This window comes from Mobula birostris, chromosome 20 (assembly GCF_030028105.1).
Source record: "Mobula birostris isolate sMobBir1 chromosome 20, sMobBir1.hap1, whole genome shotgun sequence".
NCBI lineage: Eukaryota > Metazoa > Chordata > Chondrichthyes > Myliobatiformes > Myliobatidae > Mobula > Mobula birostris.
In genome coordinates, this window is record NC_092389.1 from 35380613 (window position 1) to 35406616 (window position 26004).

A 26004-nucleotide genomic window follows, 5' to 3' on the forward strand; every position below is an offset into this window, starting at 1 on the left:
AAGAGGCTCTGAGAGACTGGTTGTCAAGATTCTGACAATCCTCTATCACGACGCGGAGTGTGAATTGTTGCCCATGAGCCTGATACATTTACCTTGCTGGTGCCCCTGACTAGACAGTAACCACTGATGGGCACTGATGAGTTTTTGCTATCAGAGAATAAGGGGTGAAGATAAGAACATGATTAAACTACAATTGGCCAGCAGGAAAGGAGGCAACAGGCATATGAGTGACAAAGCTGCATTTTAAAGATGGTGGTCAAATTTTAAGAACAATCTCTACTTAGAGTCTTGTACGGAGCCTTCAGGGACAATAGCAACCTGACCAAAGGAGGAGTTGTGGTTCTGAGCAAGAAACAGCTGCATCCACATAAGATTAAAGTATTCACACTTCCTGACATTGACACCTAACAAGCTCTCACTTGTCCCTTGGCCAGTCAGCCAAGAATGCCACTATACCACATCAGAGAATGACACAGCAGCACTGCAGCCAATGCAGCAATCTCACAGCTCCATTCACGTAGGATTGATTCAGAATGCCAGTGCTGCAAGGAGTTTGTGCATTCCCTTATGGCCACGTGGGCTTCCTCTCAATACTCCAGTTTCCATCACATTACAAAGATTATTAGATTAACTGGCATTTATAGCAAGAGGATTCGAGTACAGGAGCAGGGAGGTACTACTGCAGTTGTACAAGGCCTTGCTGAGACCACACCTGGAGTATTGTGTGCAGTTTTGCTCCCCTAATCTGAGGAAAGACATCCTTGCCATAGAGGGAGTACAAAGAAGGTTCACCAGATTGATTCCTGGGATGGCAGGACTTTCATATGATGAAAGACTGGATGAACTAGGCTTATACTCGCTGGAATTTAGAAGATTGAGGGGGGATCTGATTGAAACGTATAAAATCCTAAAGGGATTGGACAGGCTAGATGCAGGAAGATTGTTCCCGATGTTGGGGAAGTCCAGAACGAGGGGTCACGGTTTGAGGATAAAGGGGAAGCCTTTTAGGACTGAGTTTAGGAAAAACTTCTTCACACAGAGAGTGGTGAATGTGTGGAATTCTGCGCCACAGGAAACAGTTGAGGCCAGTTCATTGGCTATATTTAAGAGGGAGTTAGATATGGCCCTTGTGGCTAAAGGGATCAGGGGGTATGGAGGGAAGGCTGGGGCAGGGTTCTAAGTTGGATGATCAGCCATGATCATACTGAATGGCAGTGCAGGCTCAAAGGGCTGAATGGCCTACTCCTGCACCTATTTTCTATGTTTCTACGTAACTGGATACTTCAAATTACCCCTGGTGTCACTGGGTAGTAGAAGAATCAAGGACAATAATGGGCATGTGCAAGAGAAGAGATTATGGAGAAATGGGTTCGTTCTGAGAACAAGCACTGATTGGATAGGCCAAATGGATGACTTCTGTGTCAAATGTAAACGGAACATGGACAAAGCCACTATGGCCAAGATCTCCTTGTGGTTTGCAAGTTCTTTGGTGCCTATTCCACTGCACAAAGGAAACTGGTGCCATGGAATTTATTTATTTGTTATTGAGATATGGCATCAATATTCCTTTCCGACCCTTTGAGCCACACTTCCCAGTAACACGATTTAACCCAAGCTTTATAATGTGGGAGGAAACCGGAGCATCCGAGAAAACCCACACATTCCACGGGGGGGACATACAGACAACATTGGCATTGAACTCCGAACTTGGACGCCCCAAGCTGTAATAGTGGTGAGCTAACCATGACGCTACTGTGACGCCTCAAGTTGCACAGCACAGAAACAGGCCCGAAGCCCACCACATCCCTATGACCATTTTGTCCAACTATACTAATCTTACTTAAAGATGAACTGACCACTTAATCATACATGGCAACATAACATTACTCACTGGAGGGATTCACTTGTGGTAGGGCCCGATGGGGATGGTAGGGTGACAATGTTGCCTAAAAATGTCACAGACATAAGGATGATATATTTGAAATATTACAAATAAGGCTGCATGAGCTAAATTGTGGAATAAATAGGGGAACGTCATACTGCTGTAATTGCACACTTCTTGTCACTTGCTTGGCAGTCCCACAATCTCAAGGATGACTATCTTCTGTGGATTTTGGAAGTGATTGAGTAAGGTTAACACAGTACCTGCATCTCTGATGGCAGAAGAAATGCAAACAGAATGGGAAGATGGGTAGCTTAACGTGATGTGCTTCCACTGTTTACACTGGACTTCTAATTCAGTTGCCTTACCAGTCAGATGCAATTTATCTTTCCAGTCCTCCCATATGACTCATCATGCCAATGCCCACTGGACTGACTTTTTTTTTCTATATTTAACTGGTCTCGCCATCAAAATTCAAGGTGACCGATGAGCAGCAGTTGACCACACACAGTCACAAAGAAACTCATTTTTAAAAAGGATATTTCAGTCAGGAGCAAAAACAGAAGGAAAGATCTAAACATGACTTTGCAGAACAGAGTATGAATTTGGGAGGTCATCGTATCTAAAGAATTCGCAGAGGGTCAAGATGATAAGTTTTCAATGAAAGGAGTCAGAACCTACTAACAAGAAACTTCAATATGATCAGCTGAAATGCAGCCAGGAGGGAATCTCAAGAACATAATTAGCTCAAGTGCATGGAAGGAAGTGAGAAAATTACAACTTGGGGCTTGGCAGAAATAGTTGAATGGATGCATTCAACCTCTGGCCACCTCCTCAGATTTGTTGAAAGATCGTTGAAGAAACAGTGAGAAAGATTATAGAAACCATTTGTAAAAAAAATCCTCTGGATCCCACAATGATCTAAAGTGAATAGAAACAGCAAATGCAGGGCATTTATCTGGTCAGTGTTCGTGTAAATGCGAAAGAAATGTTCCTTCTGTACTGCTTCAATAAATTAAAAAGGACCTCATCCCTCGAGTTAATCTGGTGAATCTGGATGGTGCCTCTATGCCAGCAGTTACATACAAGTCATCTGCCTCCCTGGATACAGATGTGATTTATGCAAAGTAGGTGGTGCAGCTAGTTGAGCAGCTGCCTAATTCCAATAACCTGGGTTCAATCCTGACCTTGGGTGCCCTCTGTTGGAGTTTGCACATTATCCCTGGACCATGTGGGCCTTCCCCAGCTCCCAAAAGTGTGCAATAAATTGTCCCAATGTTAGATAATTGGTAGTGGGGGGTGGAGAGGTACTTGATGGGAACATGGAGAATGAACTGGTATAAGGTAGGATGAGTGTAAAAATGTATGCTTCGTGATCAGCATGGACTTGTCGTGTAGAATGGGCTGTATCTATCTATATATCTATCTCTCTCTCTCTCTCTCTCTCTGAATTTAATACTTGAAATGTAGTTTTGTAAGGGTCACAGTTAATTTTAGTACATCTTAATTGGTGTACAGAGATTCTTTTGCAATGGAGGTAATATATAGCTTGACTTCAAAATTACTTCCACATTAATTTTCAGTGATCTCTGTATGCCAACGCCTGTTACTCCCTCACATTTTAAAAGTACTCCAGCTGCTCCGCTTTCTAATTTTTCCCCAAAGTGACTGAACTTAAACTTTTCTCTACATTGCATTTTATCTGACATATCCTTGCCCACTCACTCAGCCTGTCAACTTTCACTCAATACCTTTCTCCACCTTCATCACAATGCTACGCAGCCTTGAATCATCAGTAAATCTTGGAAATAATATATTGTTTTTATCCAAATCATGGATATGGATCACTTACACTTGCAGCTCTGCCCAAAGCCCTGTGGCACCCAATTGGTTTCTGCCTTCCAATCCAAAAATAACTGTTAGTCTCTGACCATTAATCAATCTTCAACCCATATTACTATACAATAAAAGCCTCAATCATGTGCCCAAAATTTGCTTAAAATATTTGAGTCCAAATATACACTTCAATTGAGATTTTTTTTTATTATTCTTAAATGCAGCCACAGAAAACTTCAATTAATTTGTCAGATATTATTTCCTTTTCATAAGCCCATTTTGACTCTGCCAATCCTACTGTTATCAGTGAAGTAGTTGTTCTCATTTTCTTAACAACAGATCCTACTGAGTCCTGACGAAGGGTCTCGGCCCAAAACGTTGACCGTTTACTCTTTTCTATAGATGTTGTCTGGCCTGCTGAGTTCCTACAGCATTTTGTGTGTATTGCTTGGAATTCCAGCATCTACGGATTTTCTCTTGCTTGAGATTCGACTACTTCTGAGATACCAGATCTCTAGCTCTATAGAAGTATATTTGCTATCATTGGTAGAGTTCTGGAATTTATGGAACATTGCAAGATAACACACAGCGCATCCACTTCTTCCAAAGAGCTATACAGCATTAGTACTTGTACTCCTGAGTCACTCTTTTCAACAATAAACCCCAGCACCCTACCAGGCACTGTGAAAATCCTACACTTATTTTTCTTCCTAAAATGCAACACCTTGCACTTGTCCAATATTTTAAACTACTTAATTGATTTTCAGTCCTGTTAATTTGATTATTAGATTATGAGGATATGCAGTCCTCTTTTATTGTCATTTAGTAATGCATGCATTAAGAAATGATACAATGATCCTCCAGAATGATATCACAGAAACACAAGACAAACCAGGACTAAAAAAACTGACAAAAACCACATAGCTATAACATATAGTTACAACAGTGCAAAGCAATACTGTAATTTGATAGAAGAATAGACCATGGGCATGGTAAAAAAAAGTCTCAAAGTCTCTCGAAAGTCCCATCATCTCACACAGACGGTAGAAGGAAGAAAAACTCTCTTCCTGCCATGAGCTTCCAGCATTGCAAACTTGCCGAAACAACACCCTGGAAGCACCCCGACCACAGCCGACTCTTGAGTCCATCCCAAACTTCAAGCCTCCGACACCGAGCACCATCTCTGCCGAACGCTTTGACCCCGGCCCCGGCAACAGGCAATAGGCAAAGCCAAGGATTTGGGGCCTTCCCCTCCGGAGACTCTCACAGCAGCAGTGAAGCGGGCATTTCAGAAGTTTCTCCAGATGTTCCTCCGTGCTTCTCACAGCTGTCTCCATCAAATCAGGATTGTGCACAGCATCCTACTTCACAAATACGATACCAATTCGGAGCGACCACGCACGCTGCATCGCGCCATCTTCTCCTATCCTGCTAGTTTTCTGAAAATTCCCAGACCCTGCATGTCATCTATTATTTTTTATTTTAATAAATAAAAATAGCTTGGGTGCCTAGCAATTTTATGTATTGCACTGTATTGCTTCCACAAAAAAAGAAAACAAATGTCATGCCATATGCAAGTGATATAGGAGCATTATATCATATATCATTATATATATAATGATTACATAATGATTCAAATTGCTCAATTCTGCTCCTATGTCTTATATCCTTTTTATATTTTTATTAACAGAAGCTTTTATGGTCTGTTTTGATATTTTTCCCCCTTTATCAGCCTCTGTTGGTCTGCCTTTGCTGAATTGATTTGCGAAATCACATAGTTGGTTAAATGGAGACCACCTGGGTGCAGTCAAAGTGTTTCAATTGATTGTACTAAAAATACACCTGTATCTGGAAGGTCCAACTGCTGGTGAGTCAGAATCCTGGCAAAAACTACACCACAAAGACAAAAGAACACTCCAAGCAACTGCAAAAATGTTATTGAAAAGCACAAGTCCGGAAAAACTGAGTGACCGTACAAGAAGGGGACGAGTGAGGGAGTCCACCAAGAGACCTATGACAACTGTGGAGGAGTTAGAAGCTTCAGTGGCTGAGATGGGAGAGGCTGTACATACAACAACTGTTGCCTGGGTGCTTCACCAGTTGCAGCTTAATGGGAGAGTGGCAAAGAGAAAGCGATTGTTAAAAAAAAACTCATGAAATCTCAGCTAGAATTTGCCAGAAGGCATGTGGGAGAGAGTTCTATGGTCTGATGAAACCAAAATTGAGCTTTTTAGTCATCAGACTAAATGCTATGTTTGGCATAAGCCAAACACCACACATCATCAAAAACACACCATCCCTACCGTGAAGCATGGTGATGATTGCATCATGCTGTGGGGATGCTTCACTGCAGCAAGCCCTGGAAGGTTTGTGGAGGTAGAGGGTAAAATGAATGCAACAAAATACAGGGAAATCCCGGAGGAAAACTACGACTTGGGAGAAGACGTAAACACGAGAAATTCTGCAGATGCTGGAAATTCAAGCAACACACATCAAAGTTGCTGGTGGAACGCAGCAGGCCAGGCAGCATCTCTAGGAAGAGGTGCAGTCGACGTTTTGGGCCGAGACCCTTCATCAGGACTAACTGAAGGAAGAGCTAGTAAGAGATTTGAAACTGGGAGATCCAAAATGATAGGAGAAGACAGGAGGGGCAGGGATGGAGCCAAGAGCTGGACAGGTAATTGACAAAGGGGATATGAGAGGATCATGGGACAGGAGGCCCAGGGAGAAGGAAAAGTGGGGGGCGGGGAGAGGGACCCAGAGGATGAGCAAGGTGTATAGTCAGAGGGACAGAGGGAGAAAAAGGAGAGAGAGAGAAAGAATGTGGGTATATAAATAACAGATGGGGTATGAGGGGGAGGTGGGGCACTAGCAGAAGTTAGAGAAGTCAATGTTCATGCCATCAGGTTGGAGGCTACCCAGACGGAATACAAGGTGTTGTTCCTCCAACCTGAGTGTGGCTTCATCTTTACAGTAGAGGAGGCTGTGGATAGACATATCAGAATAGGAATGGGATGTGGAATTAAAATGTGTGGCCACTGGGAGATCCTGCTTCCTCTGGCGGACAGAGCGTAGGTGTTCAGCAAAACGATCTCCTAGTCTGCGTCAGGTCTCGCCAATATATAGAAGGCCACATCGGGAGCACTGGAAGCAGTATATCACCCCAGCCGACTCACAGGTGAAGTGTCGCCTCACCTGGAAGGACTGTCTGGGGCCCTGAATGGTAGTAATGGAGGAAGTGTAAGGGCATGTGTAGCACTTGTTCCGCTTACAAGGATAAGTGCCAGGAGGGAGGTCAGTGGGGAGGGATGGGGGGATGAATGGACAAGGGAGTCGCGTAGGGAGCGATCCCTGCGGAAAGCAGAGAGAGAGGCGGGGAGGGAAAGATGTGTTTAGTGGTGGGATCCCATTGGAGGTGGCGGAAGTTACGGAGAATAGTATGTTGGACCCGGAGGCTGGTGGGGTGGTAGGTGAGGACCAGGGGAACCCTATTCCTAGTGGGGTGGCGGGAGGATGGAGCGAGAGCAGATGTGCGTGAAATGGGGGGGGTGCGTTTGAGAGCAGAGTTGATGGTGGAGGAAGGGAAGCCCCTTTCTTTAAAAAAGGAGGACATCTCCCTCGTCCTGGAATGAAAAGCCTCATCCTGAGAGCTGATGCGGCGGATACGGAGGAATTGCGAGAAGGGGATGGCATTTTTGCAAGAGACAGGGTGGGAAGAGGAATAGTCCAGATAGCTGTGAGAGTCAGTAGGCTTATAGTAGACATCAGTAGATAAGCTGTCTCCAGAGACAGAGACAGAGACAGAAAGATCTAGAAAGGGGAGGGAGGTGTCAGAAATGGACCAGGTGAACTTGAGGGCAGGGTGAAAGTTGGAGGCAAAGTTAGTAAAGTCAATGAGCTCAGCATGCGTTCAGGAAGCAGCGCCAATGCAGTCGTCGATGTAGCAAAGGAAAAGTGGGGGACAGATACCAGAATAGGCACGGAACATAGATTGTTCCACAAAGCCAACAAAAAGGCAGGCATAGCTAGGACCCATACGGGTGCCCATAGCTACACCTTTAGTTTGGAAGAAGTGGGAGGAGCCAAAGGAGAAATTATTAAGAGTAAGGACTAATTCCGCTAGGCGGAGCAGAGTGGTGGTAGAGGGGAACTGGTTAGGTCTGGAATCCAAAAAGAAGCGGAGAGCTTTGAGACCTTCCTGATGGGGGATGGAAGTATATAGGGACTGGACATCCATGGCATATGTGGCACCTTGTTAAAGACCTTCTGAAAATCCAAGGACACAACATCCACCGATTCTCGATTGTCTATCCTGCTTGTAATTTCTTGAAAGAATTCCAACAACAGATTTGTCAGGGAAGATTTTCCCTCAAGGTAACCACGCTGACTTTGGCCTATTTTGTCATGTGTCTCCAAGTACCATGAAACGACATCTTAACAATTGATTCCAACATCCCAACAACTGTGGTCCTAACTGGCCTGTAATTTCCTTTCTTTTGCCTCTCTCCCTTCTTGAACAGTGGAGTGACATTTTCAATTTTCCAGTACTCCAAACCCATGCCAGAATCCATTGATTCTTGAAAAGTCATTACTAATACTTTCACAATCTCTTTAGCCACTTCCTTCAGAACTCTTGAGTGTACACCATCTGGTCCAGATGACCATTCACCATCAGACCTATCAGAATCTCAAGCACCTTCTCCTGAGTAATGGCAACTTTACTCACTTCTGCCCCCAACACTCTTGAACTTCCGGCATACTGCTGGTGTCTTCCACAGTCAAGACTGATGCAAAGTACTTATTCAGTTTGTTTGCTATTTCCTTGTCCCCAATTACTACCTCTCCAGCATCGTTTTCCAGCGGTCCAATATCCACTCTCACTTCTCTTTTACACTTTATGTTCCTGAAGAACCTTATGGTATCCTCTTTAATATTATTGGCTCGCTTACCTTCGTATTCCATCTTTTCCTTCTATACCACTTTCTTCTGTTGGTTTTCAAAAACCTTCCTGATCCTCCTACGTCCCACTAATTTTTACTCTATTATATGCCCTCTCCTTAGCCTTCATGTTGGTTTTAATTTCCCTTGTCAGCCACAGTTGCATCATCCTGCCTTTAGAATACTTCTACCTCTTTGGAATGTATCTATCCTCTGCCATCCGAATTGCTCCCAGACAGTCCAAGACGGCTGCTCTACTGTCATCCCTGTTAGCGTCCCCTTCCAATCAACTTTGGTCAGCTCCTCTCTCATGCCTCTGTAAATTCCTTTATTCCACTGTAATACTGTTATATCTAACTTTAGCTTCTCCCTCTCAAACTGTAGGATGAATTTGATCATAGTATGGTGACTGCTACCCAAGGGTTCCTTTACCTTCAGCTCTCTAATAAATTCCAGTTCGTTGCACAACACCCAATCCAGAATAGCTGATTCACAAGTGGGCTCTACCACTAGCTGCTCTAAAAAGCCATCTCCTAGGCATTCTACAAATTTCCCTCTTGGGATCCAGCACCAACCTGATTTTCCCAATCTATCCAAATTCCACCATGACAATCATAACATTGCCCTTTTGACATGCATTTTCTATCTCTTGTTGTAATTTGGAAACCACATCTTTGCTACTGTTTAGCAGTCTGTAGGTAACTCCCATTAGGGTCTTTTCACCCTTGTAGTTCCTTAACTCTACCCACAACAATTCAACACCTTCTGATCCTGTGTCACCTCTTTCTAATGATTTGATTTCATTTTTTTTTTAAACCAACAGAGCCACCCCACCCCCTCTCCCAAACTGCCTGTCCTTTCAATACAACGTGTATCCTTGGACATTAAGCTCCCAGCTATAATCTTCTTTCAGCCACAATTCAGTGACACCTAGAACATCATACATGTCAATCTGTAACTGTGCTACAAGTTCATCTACCTTATACTGCATGCATTCAAATACAACACCTTCAGTCCTGCAATCATCATTCTTTTTGATTTTGTCCCCATTTTACATTACAGCTCATCCTGTTGATTGCAATTTTGCACCATCAGCCTCTCCTTGCTCACAGTCTCACTACACACTACTTCTGTTTGTAAACCAACTACTCCATCCTCAGCCCTGTCACTCCGGTTCCCATCCCCCGCCAATTTAGTTTAAACCCTCCCGAACAGCTCTAGCAAACCTGCCCACAAGGATATTGGTTCCCCTTGGGTTCAGGTGCAACCTATTCCTTTTGCAGAGGTCGTACCTTCCTCAGAAGAGATCTCAGTGATTCAGAAATCTGAGTCCCTGCCCCCTGCACCAGTTCCTCAGCCACATTTTCATCTGCCAAATTATTCTATTCTTACCCTCACTGGTGCGTAGTACAGTCAGCAATCCAGAGATTACTACCCTGCAGTAAGTTTCTCAGCTTTCCATCTAGCTTCCTAAAATCTCTCTTCAGGATCTCCTCACCTTGTCTACTAAAGTCATTGGTGCCAATAAGTACCAAGACTTTTGGCTGCTCACCCTCACCCTTGAGAATGCCATGGACCCAGAGACATCCCTGACCCTGGCACCTGGTTGGCTACATACCATCTGGGTGTCCCTAACCTGCCCTTGCCCACAGAATCTCATCTCTGTTCCTCTGACTATGGAATGTCCTGTCACGACTGCAGTCCTCTTCAGATCTCTTCTGTACAACAGCACCAGTGACTGTAGCACCCCCCGGTAGGTCGCCCCCTCCAACAGTATCTAAAGTGGTATACTTAAGTGGCAGCTTGGTGCACCTGGTGCAGATGTGGATATCCAGGAGGCTGGAAGTCTCCCAGAATTCACACACCTCACACAAAAAATACAACATAGCCCCTGGAGGCATTCACACTGCACTGAGCCATGCTGTTAAACTCTCTAATCCCATTTGTCCTTTCTAAATTTGCATGTAACTCACAAAACAGTACAACACAAGAACAGGTCCTCCCACCCACAATGTTTGTATTAATTACGACACCAATCTGAACTAATCCCATCTGCCTGCACATAGTGCATATCCCTCTAATCCCTGCCTGTTCATGCATCTGTGTAAATGCTTCTTAAACATTGCTGTTGTACCTGCCTTCACACTCCTCCAGGCAGCACATTCCAAGCATTTGTGACACTGTTTTTAAAAAAAGCCTCGAATATCCTTTAGAGCAAGAGAGAACATATACAATCCTGATGAGTCTTGACAGGGTGGACGTGAAGCCTATGTTTCTTCTGGAATGAAGAATCATTGCCTAAACATAGCAGCCAACAATGTAAGATGGAGATGAGGGTTACTTTATTCTCTCAAGAGTTATGAAACTATGGAACTCTCTTCCACAGAAGGTGATGAAGAGGTAAACAGATCCTTGATAAACAAAGTATGGGATGGTGGGAAAGAGGGGCAAGATTACTACAGGTAGGTGGGTGTGCAGAGGTGGGATCACAATCAGATCAGCCAAAATCTTATTGAATGGAGGAGTAAGCTTGAGGGCCCAAGCGACCCACTGGTCACTCAAGCATACAACAGGACCTTCTTACTGGTCATTCCTATATCATTAGTGCCCATGTTAATCATGACCACTTCATGCTGTTCAAAAAGATTAAGATGTACAGGATTCAGTGACTTGGTAGTTTGGATTCAGAACTGGCTTGCCCATAGAACAAAAGCGTTGGTGCAAGGGTGTTATTCTGGCTGGAGGTCTGTGACTATCGGTGTTCCACAGGGATCAGTATTGGGGATCTTGGCTAACTACGATAACTGCGATGAAAATGTAGAAGGTGGGTTAATAAGTTTGCAAGTAACAGAAGATCAGTGGAGCTGTGTAGTGTAGAGGGTTCTCAAAGGATACAGCAAGATATAGATCATTTACAAATATGGACAGTATAGTGACTGATGGAGTTCAATCCAAGCTTGAGGTGTTGCACTTTAGAGGGTTTTATGAAGAGGGAAAGTATACAGTTCATGGCAGGACCCTGAACAGCATTCATGTACAGAGGGATTTGGGATCCAAATCTATAGCTCAACGTGGACACTCAAATACATTGGGTGGTAAAGACATATGGTATGCTTGCCTTCATAGGTTGGGGCATTGAGTAAAACAGTAAATCAAGTTGCAGCTAAAGAAAACTTAAATTAGGTTGGCTTAGGAGTATCGTGTGCAGTTCTAGTCTCCTCATTATTACAGGAAAGATGTGAAAGCTTTAGAAAGGGTCCAAAACAGGTTTTGGTTGAACAAATATGCATTGTTCTCTGTAGAATGAGGTGAGGGGAAACAGAGGTTTATACAATTGAGGGATATGGGGTAGAAATGTCAAATACTAGAGGACATACATATATGTTGGGGAGGGGGAAGCTTAAAAGGGGATGTGCAAGGCTATCAATGTCAGAAAAGTGAGTTAGAAAAGTGATTGTTTTCCCTTTGAGTTCAGACAAATTCATACACAACATTCATCCACTGTTGGATGACTGTTGAACTGCTGGATCTATCCTGCGTCTACCACCTTCCCAGATAAATGCAGGACCACACAACATAACACGAATGCACCCAGCGTGAAGATGGACTTTGGCACTATGTAGAGGACCATTCTAGCAAATCTGTCTTGTACGGAAGCATTTATCACAGATAGCTAAGACAAAGATTAGGTCAAATAGGAATTCCTCTCTGATGCAACAAACAAATCAAGCAGCATCTGTGTGGGAAGAAAAGGAATTGTTAACGCTTCAGGTTAAAACCTCAACGTCTGTCACAAACCCAATATGGCAGCAATATCCTTTAGGATATAGCCAGTGGCAGTGCTACAGGCCACTCTCAGTGATGGTCATTGCCTTTTCCAACACAACAATCTGTGCCACTGTTACTTTGTGTCTTTTCCAAGAACAGTGCAACATGTAGAAAAGAGTTTATAAGGCACAGAAAAAGCGCATCAAGTCCACGCTGAGTACTGGTCACTGCAGAGACAAGTCACAACTGTTGGCTGAATTTTCTGATGTATTTGAATGAACAAGAGAAAACATCGAGCTGCACAAGGATATCCAGCAGCATATCCTTCATGACCATAAGAATTAGGCTCTTCAGCCCATTGAGACTGTTCCAGCAACCAATTATGGCTGATTTTTTTCCCTCAACCCCAATCCCCTGCTTTTGCCCCATAACCCTTAACCCCTTTGCCAATTCAGAACTTAAATACACCAAATGACTTGGCCTCTACAGCCATCTGTGACAACAAATTCCACATATTCACCTCTTTCTGGCCGAAGAAATTCCTCATCATCCAAGTTCGAAAGGGATGTCCCCTTATTCGAGAGTTGTGCCCTAAACTGTCCTAATGGGAACATCCTTCCCACATTCACTCAATTTAGGCCTTTCTGTACCTGGTAGATTTCAATGTGATCCCCTCTCACCTTTCTGAACTCCATCCAGTACAGGCCCAGAAATAAACACTCCTTATACATTCCTGGAATAATTCTTCAGAATCTCCTCTATGGCTGAGAATGACAATTGCTCTGCATGTGACCACAAGAAACTGCAGAGTTGCAGACACAGCTCAGCACATCACAGAAACCAACCTCCCCTCTGGGGTCTGTCTGTACCTCTTGCTACCTCAGTAAAGCAGGCAGCATCAAAGACCCTGTCCCAGGCATTCTTTCTTCTTCCATCAGGCAGAAGACACAGAAATCTGAAACCACACTCCACCAGGCTTAAGGACAACTTCCAAAGTTATTAAAAGAACTATTGTATTGTTCCCTGGTACGACAAGATAAACATTCAAACTCACATTCTACCTTGCACCTTGTCTAGCTACACTGCACTCTGCAGCTGCTACGCTTCTGCATTGTTTATTGTTTACCTTGCTGTACCTCAAAGCATTGTAATGAATTGATCTGTATGAACAGTATGCAAAATAAACTTTTTACTGTTCCCCAGTGCATGTGAAAATAATAAACCTGTTCCAATTTCTCCAGATCAAATCAATGTATCATGAAGCTTAGATGTACACCAGTACTTTTATATTCTGGTCATCTAGAAATGAATGCTGACATTGCATTTGTCTTCCTTACTACCAACTCAATGTGCAAGTTAACCTTGAGGGAATCCTGAACTAGGACTCCCAAGTCCCCTTGCAACTTCAATTTCTGAATTCCCTCCCCATTTAGAAAACAGTCTACACCTTTACTCTTCCTATCAAAGTGCATAAACTCACAGTTCCCTGAACTCTATTCCATCCACCATTTCTTTGTACTTTCTCCCGAACTGTCCATAATCTCCTGCAAACTCCGTCTCTGTGACATTACCTACCCCTGCATCTACCTTGGTAACAGCTGTAAACTGGGCCACAATGCCATCAGTTCTTTAATACAGACCATAAGCAAAAAGCTGCAGTCCCAACACTGACCCTCGTGTAACTCCACTAACCACCAGCACCCATTCTCTGCCTTCTGCCACTTAGCTAATTTTCCATCCATGCTAGTACCTTGCCTTTACCACAGGCTTTTGTTTAGCAGCCTCTTGTGCAGTATCTTATCATAGGACTTCAAAAAATCCAAGTAAATAATGTCCACTGACTCTTTGTCTAACCTGCTTGTTACTTCCTTAAAGAACTCTGAAAGGTTTATCCGGCAAGATCCAAGTTACTCCCAAATTTCATATTTAATCATGGACTCTAAAATCTTACCAACCACTGAAGTCGGGCTAACCAGCCTATAATTTCATGTCTTTTGCCTGCCTCCCTTCTTGAATGGGAGTGTCACATTTTGTGATTTTCTACCCCTTTGGGATCCCTCCCTTGCTCCAATGGTTCTTGAAAGATCACTACCAATGCATCCACAATCTCTTCAGCTGTCTTTTTCAGAACTTTGGGGCATAGACCAGAATCCAGGTGATTTACCCACCTTCAGTCTTTTGAGCTTCCCCAGCACCTTCTCCTTAGTGATGGGCAATACATTCACCTCTGCCTGACTCTCCTGAATTTCAAGCATCCTGGTGACTTCCACTGTGAAGACTAATGCAAAGTACTTTTTTTTTAAGCTCCTCCACCATTTTTCTGTTCCCTATTACTACTTAACCAGCATCATTTTCCAGTGGTCTCTCTTACCCTTGAGTTATCATACAAAACTCTTGCAACATTCTTTTACATTATTAGCTAGTTTACCCTCTCATTTCATATTCTTCTCCCTCAGAGCTTTTATAGTCCTCAATGGCTTTTAAAGGCTTCCCAATCCTCCAGTTTCCCACTAATTTTTACCATTTCATATGTTTTCTCTTTTGCTTTTAGGCATCCCTGAATTCTCCTGTCAGAATGGTCAGTCCACCTTATCCTCTTTTATGTGCTGCTTCTTTCTTGGAGTAAAATTATGCTATGTCTCCCGAATTACTGCTAGAAACTCCCGGCATTGTTTCACCACCCTCCATGCTAGGGTATCCTTCCATAAAACTCCAGCCATCTCTTCTCTCATGTCCCTTTACACAACTGTAGTACTACATCAGATTTCAGCTTCTCCCTCCCATTGCAGGGTGAAGTATATCACATTATTACTACCTCCAAAGGGTTACTTCACCTAAGGCTCCCTAATTAAGCCTACTTCACTACACAACATCAGAATCAGAATAGATTGTTCCCTAGTGGGCTCTACCACAAGCTGCTTCAAAAAGCAAACTCTGAGATGTTACACTAATTCCACTTCTTGCAGTTCACTACCAATCAGACTTTCCCAGTTTCCCTGCATATTCAAGTCCTCCAGGAGTATAGTAAAACTACTTTTCTCATATACCTTTTCCATCTCCTGGTGTATTTTATAGCACACATCCTGACAACTACCTGGAGGCTCGTACATAACCCCATTAGGTCTTAGCTTTGTTGCTCCTCAATTCTACATCTTCGAATCTGATAATCACTTTTTGCTATGGATTTAATCTCCCCTTGCCCACCTGCCTGTCTTTTGGATAGGATGAGTATCATTGGATATTTAGCTGAAGTACTGATCCTCTTTCAGCCACATGTCTGTAATGTCCACGACATCGTAACCTGCCAATTGTGATCGGTTCTATAAACTCATTTATCTTGTATCATAACTACCACATACGTTCACAACAAGCAGGATTATAACCCATCTTCACTCAGAGGGTTGTGAGATTGTGGAATGAGCTGCTAACACAAGCGGTGCATACAAGCTTGATTTTAACGTTTAAAAGAAATTTGGATTTGGATAGGTACATGGATAGTAAGGATGGGGGGGGGGGGCTATGGCCACAGTGCAGGTCAAAGGAAGTGGGCAGTTTAAATGGTTTGGCACAGACTAGATGGGCCCAAGGGCCTGTTTCTGTGTTATTCTTTCCTCTAACTCTAGACTACAGGCACTCAAATACAACACCCTCAGCCCCTTATTCACTGACCCATGTGAAAATCAACCCACGTTGCCTGAAATTAATTCCTAATCCTTTCTAAACTATCCTATCTTTGTTATTCTGAAAACTTTAGCAAATTGTTTTGCACTCTCCTTCCCTTCAACTTTTTTCCTCAATTTACCAATTTCTCATCACACCCCACCACTCCTCCCCCCCACCCCCCCTCCCACCACCACCCAACCAGCTATTTAGTTAAAGCCTGATCTACCCCCCTGGTTGTGTAATTTACCAGGACTCTGTGGACTGCATGGTTCAGATGGAGCTTATCCCACAGGAAATGCTCTCTCCTTCTCCAGTACTGGTGCCAATGCCCAATGAATTCAAACCCACTTTTCCTGCACCATGTGTTTACCTCCAATCTTGTTGGAAGTGGCAGGGGGCGGGGGGGGGGGGTGAAGGAGAAAAGAGGACAACACTCCACCTCCAATTGGGAAATTAAAGGTAGCGCTAGTCCGCAAGATAAAGTGCGAACTTGGATTAAGTCTAATTTTGAGGGAATGAGACAGGAATTTGCAAATATTGATTGGGAGAGTTTGTCAGCAAGTAAAAGTACATTTGGCAGTGGGAGGCCCTTAAAAAGCAAGAGAAAGGTTGGGCCATGTTCCTGTTGGAGTGAGCGACAAGGCTGGCAGGATCAGGGAATGCTGGCTGACGAGAGATACTGAAGATCTGGTCAGAAAAATGGAAACATATCAGGTACAGGCAGTTGGAATCAACTAAATACTGGAGTTACAAAATACCACTGACAGATAAGGTAGAGAACAAACTTAAAAATCTACAAGTATACAAGTGCAAAAGGATAACAGAGGAGTAACTAGGTCCCCATAATGATCACTGAGCTGATATGTGTGGAACCATGGGACTTGGTCAAGGTCTTAAAATATTTCTCATCTGTATTTAACATGGAGAAAGCCACAGGTGCTAGAGAATTCTGGGAAGAAAATAATGATGCCCTGAAACAATTTGACATTATGAAAGAGGTGATATTGGCAGTCTTGAAGCATTCAAAGGTAGGCAAATCTACAGACCCAACTGGGGCATTGTGGGAAGAAATTTCAGGAAATTTTGCATAGATTTTTGTATTTTCTTCAGCCACAAATGAGGTATCAGAAGGGAGGAGGTGGCTAATGATGTGAATTTAAAAGGGGCCATAAGGATATCTTCAGAAAACAATCGCGAGTGAGCCTAACATCATTGGAGGGAAGTTACTGGAATTTGGAGACAGAATCTATCAACATTTGGTACAGCAAGGCCTGATTAGGGCAAGTCAGTATAATTTTGTGTGTAGGAAATCACATCTCACAAATTCGATTCAATTTTTCTTGAAGAGGTGAACAAGAGGATTAGCAAGGGCAGGGCTGTAGATGATTTTTACATGGCCCTGAGCATCAAAATCAGCTTTATTATCACTGACATATATCGTGACAAATGTTCTGTGGCAGAGCATTACATTAAAAAATTACAACTTACGATACAAAATAAAAAAAGTAGTGCAAAAAAACAAAAAGTGAAGTGTGGTCATAGGCTCATCGTCCATTCAGGGAACATGATAGTGATGGGGAAGAAACTGTTCCTAAAATGTTGAGTGCGAGAGTTCAGACTCCTGTACCTCTTCCCTGACGACAGCAATGAGAAGAGGGTATGTCCTGGATTGTTCTGGTCTTTAATGATGGATGCTGCCTTCTTAAGGCATCACGTATTAAAGATGGCAGGGAGGCTGATGTCTATGATAGAGCTGACCGAGTTTACAACCCTCCATACCAGACAGTGATTCAACTCATGCTCTCCATGTTACATCTATAAAAAATTGCTAGTCTTTGGTGACAAACCAAATCTCAGGCTCATAATGGAATATAGCCACTATCGAAATTTCTTTGTAATTGCATCAGTATGTTGGGCCCAGGATATATCTTCAGAGATACTGACAAGGAACTTGAAACTGCTCGCTCTTTCCACCACTGACCCCTTGATGAGGATGGGTATGTGTTCTGACTTTTCCTTTCTGAAGTACACAATCAGTTCCTTGCTATTTCTGACTTTGAGTGCAAGGTTGTTCTTGCAACACTACTCAACCACCTGATCAACCTCACTCCTGAAAACCTCCTCATCCAACTGAGATTCACCCAACAATAGTATAATTGGCAAATTTGTAGATGATGTTTGAGCTATACCTAACCACAGTTATGAGTGTAGAGCAGCAGAGCAGAGCGCTCCAATCCGGACTGACTGTGGTCTCCTGATAAGGAAATCAATGATCCAGTTGCAGAAGGAGGTACAAATCCCCAGGTTTTGAAGGTTATTGATCAGTACTGAGGGGATGATGGTCATAGAGTCAGAGCACACTATAGAGAACACTTCGGACCATCTGGTCTGTGCTGAACCATTAATCTGACTACTCCCAGTGACATAAATCGGGACCTTGGCCCTCTATATCCCTCTCAACCATGTACCTATCCAAGTTTCTCTCAAAAGGTTGTGTGACGAAAGACCAAGTCATCAGAAGATTGATGCTGATGAGAGAGATAAGAGAGACAAAGAGAGAAGCGTTCAAAATGTTAATGAGAGACGAGAGAGATTAACGAAAAGAGACACAGTTCCGGGTATTGACAGACCGGTTGCTTTGAACCTGAACTGTTTGAAGTTTGACGGACAGGCGATACCCCAGCAGGGGAATAAAAGGAACAGGTTCGCTAAGGCAAGGGACACACCATGAGATCACGAGATAACGAGACCCTGGAAGTGCGGTGTGCCCCCACAAGCTGGTGGGAGTTTGGAGGTCTGAACGCGGGACCGACCATAGACGCACAGGGTGAAAAGGTACGATCGGCGGGAACCTGGTGTGTGTGTCCGCCCTTGCCTGGGTGCCAGGTTCACTGCAGGAAGAACGATCGTATCCGGAACGGAGGGGTCACAGTCGGTGACCTCCGAAGACAGTAAAAGGGCTCCCCCGAAAGCTAACTGCAGGGAACATCAAAGGTCTGTGAATCGAAACTTGCATTCATTCTCTCTCTCTCTCTCTCCCCCCCTCCCCCCAACGGCACAACAGAGATTACTGCGAACTGTACTGAGCTGAACTGAACTCTGCGTCACTCGAGACTGATCATTTTACCCCTAGACTGCGACAGAGCTTGATTGATTTCTATTATCCTAGTTCTGTGTACATGTGTGTTTTATCATTGCTAACCTGTTGCATTTATATCCTTGCGATTAGAGTACTGTGTTACTTATTTCTTTAATAAAACTTTCTTAGTTCCAGTAATCTAGAATCCAACTAAGTGGTCCATTTCTGCTAGTTTGGCAACCCAGTTACGGGGTACGTAACATAAGTGGGGGCTCGTCCGCGATTTTGAGTGCTAAATTTGGGACGGGGTAAATTGATTGGGTTAAAATTCCCAAAAGAAAGAAAGGGCAAACAGCAGAAATGGAGATTGAGGAATTTCTAAAGGCGCCAACCTTGGAGGCATTAGAGGATGCCAGGAAATCAGAATTGGCAACTGTGGCCAAACGGTTGAATCTTTTTTAAGAGAAAGTCGACAATGAGGAGAGCGGAGATGCACAGAGCTATCAAAGAGCATTATGTATCTAAAGGTGTGTTTCCCCAAGGGGAGCTGGAGGTGGTATCTATGGGAAAACCTGGTGGAGAAGCAGTACAGCTGCAGATTGAAAAATTGAGACTCGAGCACGAGCTCCGGGTAAAACAGTTAAGCGAGCGAGAAGAGTGAATAAAACAGCTGGAGCGAGAAGAGAGGGACAGGCAGTTAGAACGCGAAGAGAGGATAAAACAGCTGGAGCGAGAGGAGAGGGACAGGCGGTTGGAGCGAGAAGAGAGGGACAGGCAGTTAGAGTGAGAAGAGAGGGAGAAACAGAGGGAAAGGGAATTTGAGCTGGTGAAGTTAAGGATGACGCTAGCGCAGGGGCTCATGCCGAACCAAGGTGGAAGGTTCAGGGCGACCCAGAAGGTTAGGCTGGTTCCCCCATTTGAGGAGGCCGATGCTGATCGGTACTTTCTCCATTTTGAAAAAGTTGCTGCAAGTCAGGACTGGCCGAGGGATAAGTGGGCTGTTTTGCTTCAGAGTGTACTTAAAGGAAAAGCCGAACAAGCTTACTCGGCCTTGTCCACAGAAGATGCCCAGAGGTATGATGTGGTGAAAGAGGCCATACTCAGGATTTATGAGTTGGCCCCGGAGGCATACCGGCAGAGGTTCCGTAATGCGAGGAAGCAATGGGGCCGCACGTATTTAGAGTTTGCCCGTGAGATGTTGGTGCGCCTCGAAAGGGGTCAATGGGGATTATGACAGACTGCTACAGCTAATACTGATTGAGCAGTTTAAAGGTTGTGTCCCTTAAGGTATGAGACCCTACCTAGACGAGAAAGAGGCAGACACCTTAGCCGCAACTGCTAAGTTAGCGGATGAGTACGCGTTGACACATAAAACGAAGTTTACCCCGAGTAAAGGCTACCAGAAGGGTAGTCAAGACAGCAGAGAGAGTCCACCAGAAAAGTCAGAAGGTAAGCCGGGGACTAGTGAGAAGGATAAGGTAGACCTGGAGCAGTTTGGTAGGAAGTCTCCTGGGGTCATATGCTATAATTGTGGGAAAGCCGGTCACTTTGCGTCCAGGTGCTTTGCCCCAAAGAAGGAGAAGGGGAAAGGGAAAACGACGGTTCCGACTGGCTGTATTAAGCTGGTAAACAAATCGCTAGGGGAGAAGAGGTCTGATAAAGTTCAGGAAGGGCGCGAGAGGTTTATCTCAGCCGGATTGGTGTCGGTGAAGGAGGGGTTAAACCCAGTTCCAGTACGGATCTGGAGAGACACTGGAGCTTGTCAGTCATTGATATTAAAGAGTGTGTTAGACTTTAGTTCAGAGACCCAGACTAGGGAGGTCAGGGTGATAAAAGGCATTGGGAAAGGGACTGAGGCAGTACTTTTGCACCAGATACACCTAAAAAGCGACTTGGTCTCCAGACCGGTCACGATCGGGTGAGGCCCGAACTACCGATGGAAGACGTGGAGGTCTTACTCAGTAATGACCTCACCAGCAGAGAGGTGTACCCAGCAGTAAGATTGACAAGCCAACCTGCCAGGATTGAGGCCCCGCCCATGCACTCACAGGTTTATCCCGTTTGTGCAGTGACTCAGCGCATGTCCAGAAAGGCTGCCGAAGTGAATATAGATTTAGCTGAGACGTTTTTAACCAGCCTTGTACCAGGAGGGGTTAGAAAGTGAGAAGGAGCGTAGTGAGGGAGTTGAGGTAGACTTATCATTAGCAAGGAAGGAATTTATACAGGCACAGGAGCGAGACGAGGAGCTGATGGTTTTGGCGGAGGCAGCTCTCTCCGAAGCAGAATTAAAAAGGGAGCCAGTGGGCTATTGTGTGGAGGAGGGAGTACTAAGGAGGAAATGGAGACCAAGGACCGTGCCCGCAGATGAGGAATGGAGGGTGGTGCCGAAAATTTATGGGGATGAGATTCTTAACCCGGCCCACAAGATACCCCTCGGTGGACATTTTGGGGTGAGGAAAACAGTCGGTAGAATCATGAAAGAGTTTTACTGCCCGCACAGGAGGAAGGATGCTATTGACTATTGTAGACGTGAGCTAACACAATTACAGGCTATTGATATGCTAACAGTTTACCACGATCAGAAAACAGATCTAGTTGTTGGTGTTATCACGAAAATTAATGAGGCTAGGGTGCCACCTGATAAGGGGAAAACCCATTTCGAAAGGATAAGTATGGTGCCGACCAGGTGAGAGAACTCAATTGTTTTGGCCAACTTTGCTGATGAGTTCTCTCACTTAACCCCCGAACAAAGCGAGCCGCCAATAAAGCTAATTAAATGGCACGCACACGTATGTCCCGAGGCGATGCAAAGAGCTGGAACATGGTGTTGTTGTCACATTAGGTCAGCCTAGTGAGCAACACCCCTATAGGATGATTAATTCAGTGACAAAAGGGCTAAAGAACGCAGAAGCGTATACTGGCGATTTAGTGGTCTGGAGTGACACGTGGGAGGAGCTGTTTGAAGCCAGCCTGACAGTGAACCTCGCAAAAAGTGAATTCGGCCACAGAAAGATCACTTATCTGGGATTTGTGGTAAGGCAGGGGCAGCTGGCACCAATGCAGGCTAAGGTGCGGGTTATCTCTGAAGTCCCCACCCCGACAGACAAGAGAGCCCTGAGAAGGTTCTTGGAGATGGTGGGGTACTATAGGAAGTTTTGCAAAGACTTTGCGGATACTACCCTCCCTCTTACTAAGCTCTTGCCAAAGAATGCTAAATTGGTGTGGGACGACCCTTGCTATCTTTGTCCGGGACGAAAACCACTGAGAAGTTACACTGATCACAACTCATTAGCGTTTTTGGCCACTATGAAGTTTGCGAAGTTGGAGCCTGGTCTTAGAGGATTATTAAAATAACACATATAAAAGGAACGGAAATGTGATTGCTGACTGTCTGTCAAGGTGCTGACAACTTAAAGTTCTCTGTATTAGCCGAATAGCTGATGACCCTGTATATTAGTGTGTATCTAAAAATGTATTCATGCCTATAATTTTTACCCCAGTAAAAATCCTTTGAAGGGTAGGGGTGTGACGAAAGACCAAGTTATCAGAAGATTGATGCTGACGAGAGAGATAAGAGAGACAAAGAGAGAAGCGTTCAAAATGTTAATGAGAGAGAAGAGAGATTAACGAAAAGAGACACAGTTCCGAGTATTGACAGACTGGTTGCTTTGAACCTGAACTGTTTGAAGTTTGATGGACAGGCGATACCCCAGCAGGGGAATAAAAGGAACAGGTTCGCTAAGGCACGACAGACACCACGAGATCACGAGATAACGAGACCCTGGAAGTGCGGTGTGCCCCCACAAGTTTGGAGGTCTGGTCACGGGACCGACCATAGACGCACAGGGTGAAAAGGTACGATCAGCGGGAACCTGGTGTGTGTGTCCGCCCTTGCCTGGGTGCCGGGTTCACCGCAGGAAGAACGATTATATCTGGAACGGAGGGGTCACAGTCGGTGACCTCCGAAGACAGTAAAAGGGCTCCCCCGAAAGCTAACTGCGGGGAACATCAAAGGTCTGTGAATCGAAATTTGCATTCGCTCTCTCTCTCCCCCCCCCTCCAACGGCACAACAGCAATTACTGTGAACTATACTAAGCTGAACTGAACTCTGCGTCACTTAAGACTGATCATTTTACCCCTAGACTGCGATAGAGCTTGATTGATTCCTATTATCCTAGTTCTGTGTACATGTGTGTTTTATCATTGCTAACCTGTTGCATTTATATCCTTGCAATTAGAGTACTGTGTTACTTATGTCTTTAATAAAACTTTCTTAGTTCCAGTAATCCAGACTCCAACTAAGTGGTCCATTTTGGCTTGGCAACAGTTGAAACTGACCCCACATTCACCACTTACGCAGGCAGCACGTTCTACACTTTCACCACCTTGAGTGGAAGATATTACCCCCCTCATGTTCCTCTGAAGTATTTCAGCTTTCACCCTTACCCATGACCTATAATTGAAGTCTCACCCAACCCCAGTCGAAAAGCCTGCTTGTATTTACCCTATCAAAACACCACATTATATTGTATGCCTCCAGCAAGTCTCTGCTCTGTCTCCTGTACTCTGGGGAATAAAGTCAGAACCTATTCAACTTTTCCTGATAACTCAGGTCCTCTAAGTCCTGGCAACATCCTTGTAGTTTTTCTCTGTACTCTTTCTATCTTATTTACATCTTTCCTGTAGGTAGGTGATCAAAACTGCACACAGTACTCCAACTTAGGCCTCACCAACATCTTAAACAAGTTTAACATAACATCCCAACTCCTGTACTCAATGCATTAATTTATGAAGGCCAATGTGCCAAAAGCATTCTTTACCTCCCTATCCAGCTGTGACACTACTTTCAAGGAATTATGGACCTGTATTCCCAGATCCCCCTGTTCTACCACACTACTCAGTGCCCTACCTCCCACTGTGCAAGACCTACTCTGGTTAGTCCTCCCAAAGTGCAACACTGGATTAAATTCGGTTTGCCATTTTCAGTCCATTTGCCAGCTGGTCCAGATCCTGCTGCAAGCTTTGATACGTCTTCCTCACTGTCCACTGTACCCCCAATCTTAGTGTCATCTGCAAATTTGCTGATCCAATTAACCATATTATCATTCAGGTCATTGATATAGATGACAAACAATGGCACACCACAAGTCACAAGCCTCCAGTCAGAGAGGCAACCATCTACTACTGCTCTCTGGCTTCTCCCACAAATCTAATTTACTACCTCATCTTGAATACCAAGCGACTAAACCTTCTTGACCAACTTCGCACGTGGGAACTTGTCAATTGCCTTACGAAGGTCCATGTAGACAACATCCACTGCCCTGCCTTCATCCACTTTCCTGGTAACTTACTCAAAGATTCATTAGGCATGATTTACCATGCACAAAGCCATGTTGGCCATCTCGCATCAGTCCCTTAGAATAACTTCCAATAACTCTCCTACCACTGATGTCAGACTCACCAGCCTATAATTTCCTGGTTTATTCTTAGAGCCTTTCTTAAACAGTTGAACATCAGCTATCCTCCAATACTCTGGCATCACACCCAAAGCAAGGATGATTTAAATATCTCTCCTAGCAACACTGCAATTTCTGCACTAGCCTCCCACAGGGTCTGAGGGAATACCTTGTCAGACCCTGGCAATTTATCCATTTTAATTTGCCTCGAGATAGCAAACACCTCCTCCTCTGTAATCTGTATATGGTTCATGACCTCACTGCTGCATTGCCTCACATTTATAGACTCCATATCCATCTCCAGACTAAATGCAGATGCAAAAAAAAAATCCATTTAAGATCTCCCCCACCTCTTTCAGTTCCATGCACAGATTATCACTCTGATCTTCCAGAGGACCAATTTTGCCCTTGCTATCACTTTGCTCTTAATATATCTGAACAAGCCCTTAGAATTCTCCTTCACTTTGACTGCCAGAGCAAACACATCTCCTTTTAGCTCTCTTGCTTTCCTTCTTAAGCTCCCTCTTGTATTTCTGATATTCTTCAAGCATCTAATTTGTTCCTGCCAGCCTATACCTGCTATGCACCTCCTTCTTTTACTTAACCAGGGCCTCACTAGCTCTCGAAAACTAAGGTTCCCTAAAACTGTTACCCTTGCCTTTTATTCTGACAGGAACATACAAACTCTGTACTCTCAAAACTTCACTTTTGTAAGCCTCCCACCTACGAAGTACACCTTTGCCACAAAACAACCTGTCCCAATCAACACTTGCCAGTTCCTTTCTGATCCCTCTTCCTCCCACGGTATCATGTCAAAAACAATGGAACCATGGAACATTGCACTGTCAGTCCTGACCTTCTGGCAGCCAAGTCTGATTAAGACCATGAGATATAGGAGCAGAATTAGGCCATTTGGCCCATCAAGTCTATTCCGCCATTTCATCATGGCTGATTCAATTTTCCTCTCAGCCCCAATCTGCTGCCTTCTCCATGCATCCCTTCATGCCCTGACTAATCAAGAATTTATCAACCTCTGCCTTAAATATACCCGAAGATTTGGCCTCTACAGCCGCCTGAGACAATGAATTCCACAGATTCGCCACTCTCTGCCTAAAGAAATTCCTCATCTCTGTTCTAAAAGGCCACCCCTCTATTCAGAGACTGTGTCCTGGTCTCAGACTCTCCCACCATAGGAAACATTCTCTCCACATTCACTCCATCAAGGCCTTTCACCATTTGATAGGTTTCATCGAGGTCACCCCTCATTCTTCTAAATTCCAGTAAATACAGACCCAGAGCCATCAAACACTCTTCATATGACACAGCTTTCAATCCTGGAATCATTTTCATGAACCTCTTTTGAACCCTCTTCAATGTCAGC

The 26004-nt window shown here is 44.2% G+C and overlaps 1 protein-coding gene across 4 annotated transcripts in view; it reads right to left on the minus strand.

The window, feature by feature from the left end:
• Positions 1–26004, minus strand: part of prdm10 (PR domain containing 10) — a 169851-nt gene that overhangs the window by 136382 nt on the left and 7465 nt on the right. The window contains exon 1 of one of the 4 annotated variants that reach the window (XM_072238491.1): positions 6022–6095. The exons of the other annotated variants lie outside the window; for them this stretch is intronic. The gene's annotated coding sequence lies outside the window, so the exon portion shown is untranslated. Of the gene's footprint in view, positions 1–6021; positions 6096–26004 lie in introns of those variants that run through there. 4 annotated transcript variants of the gene reach the window in all.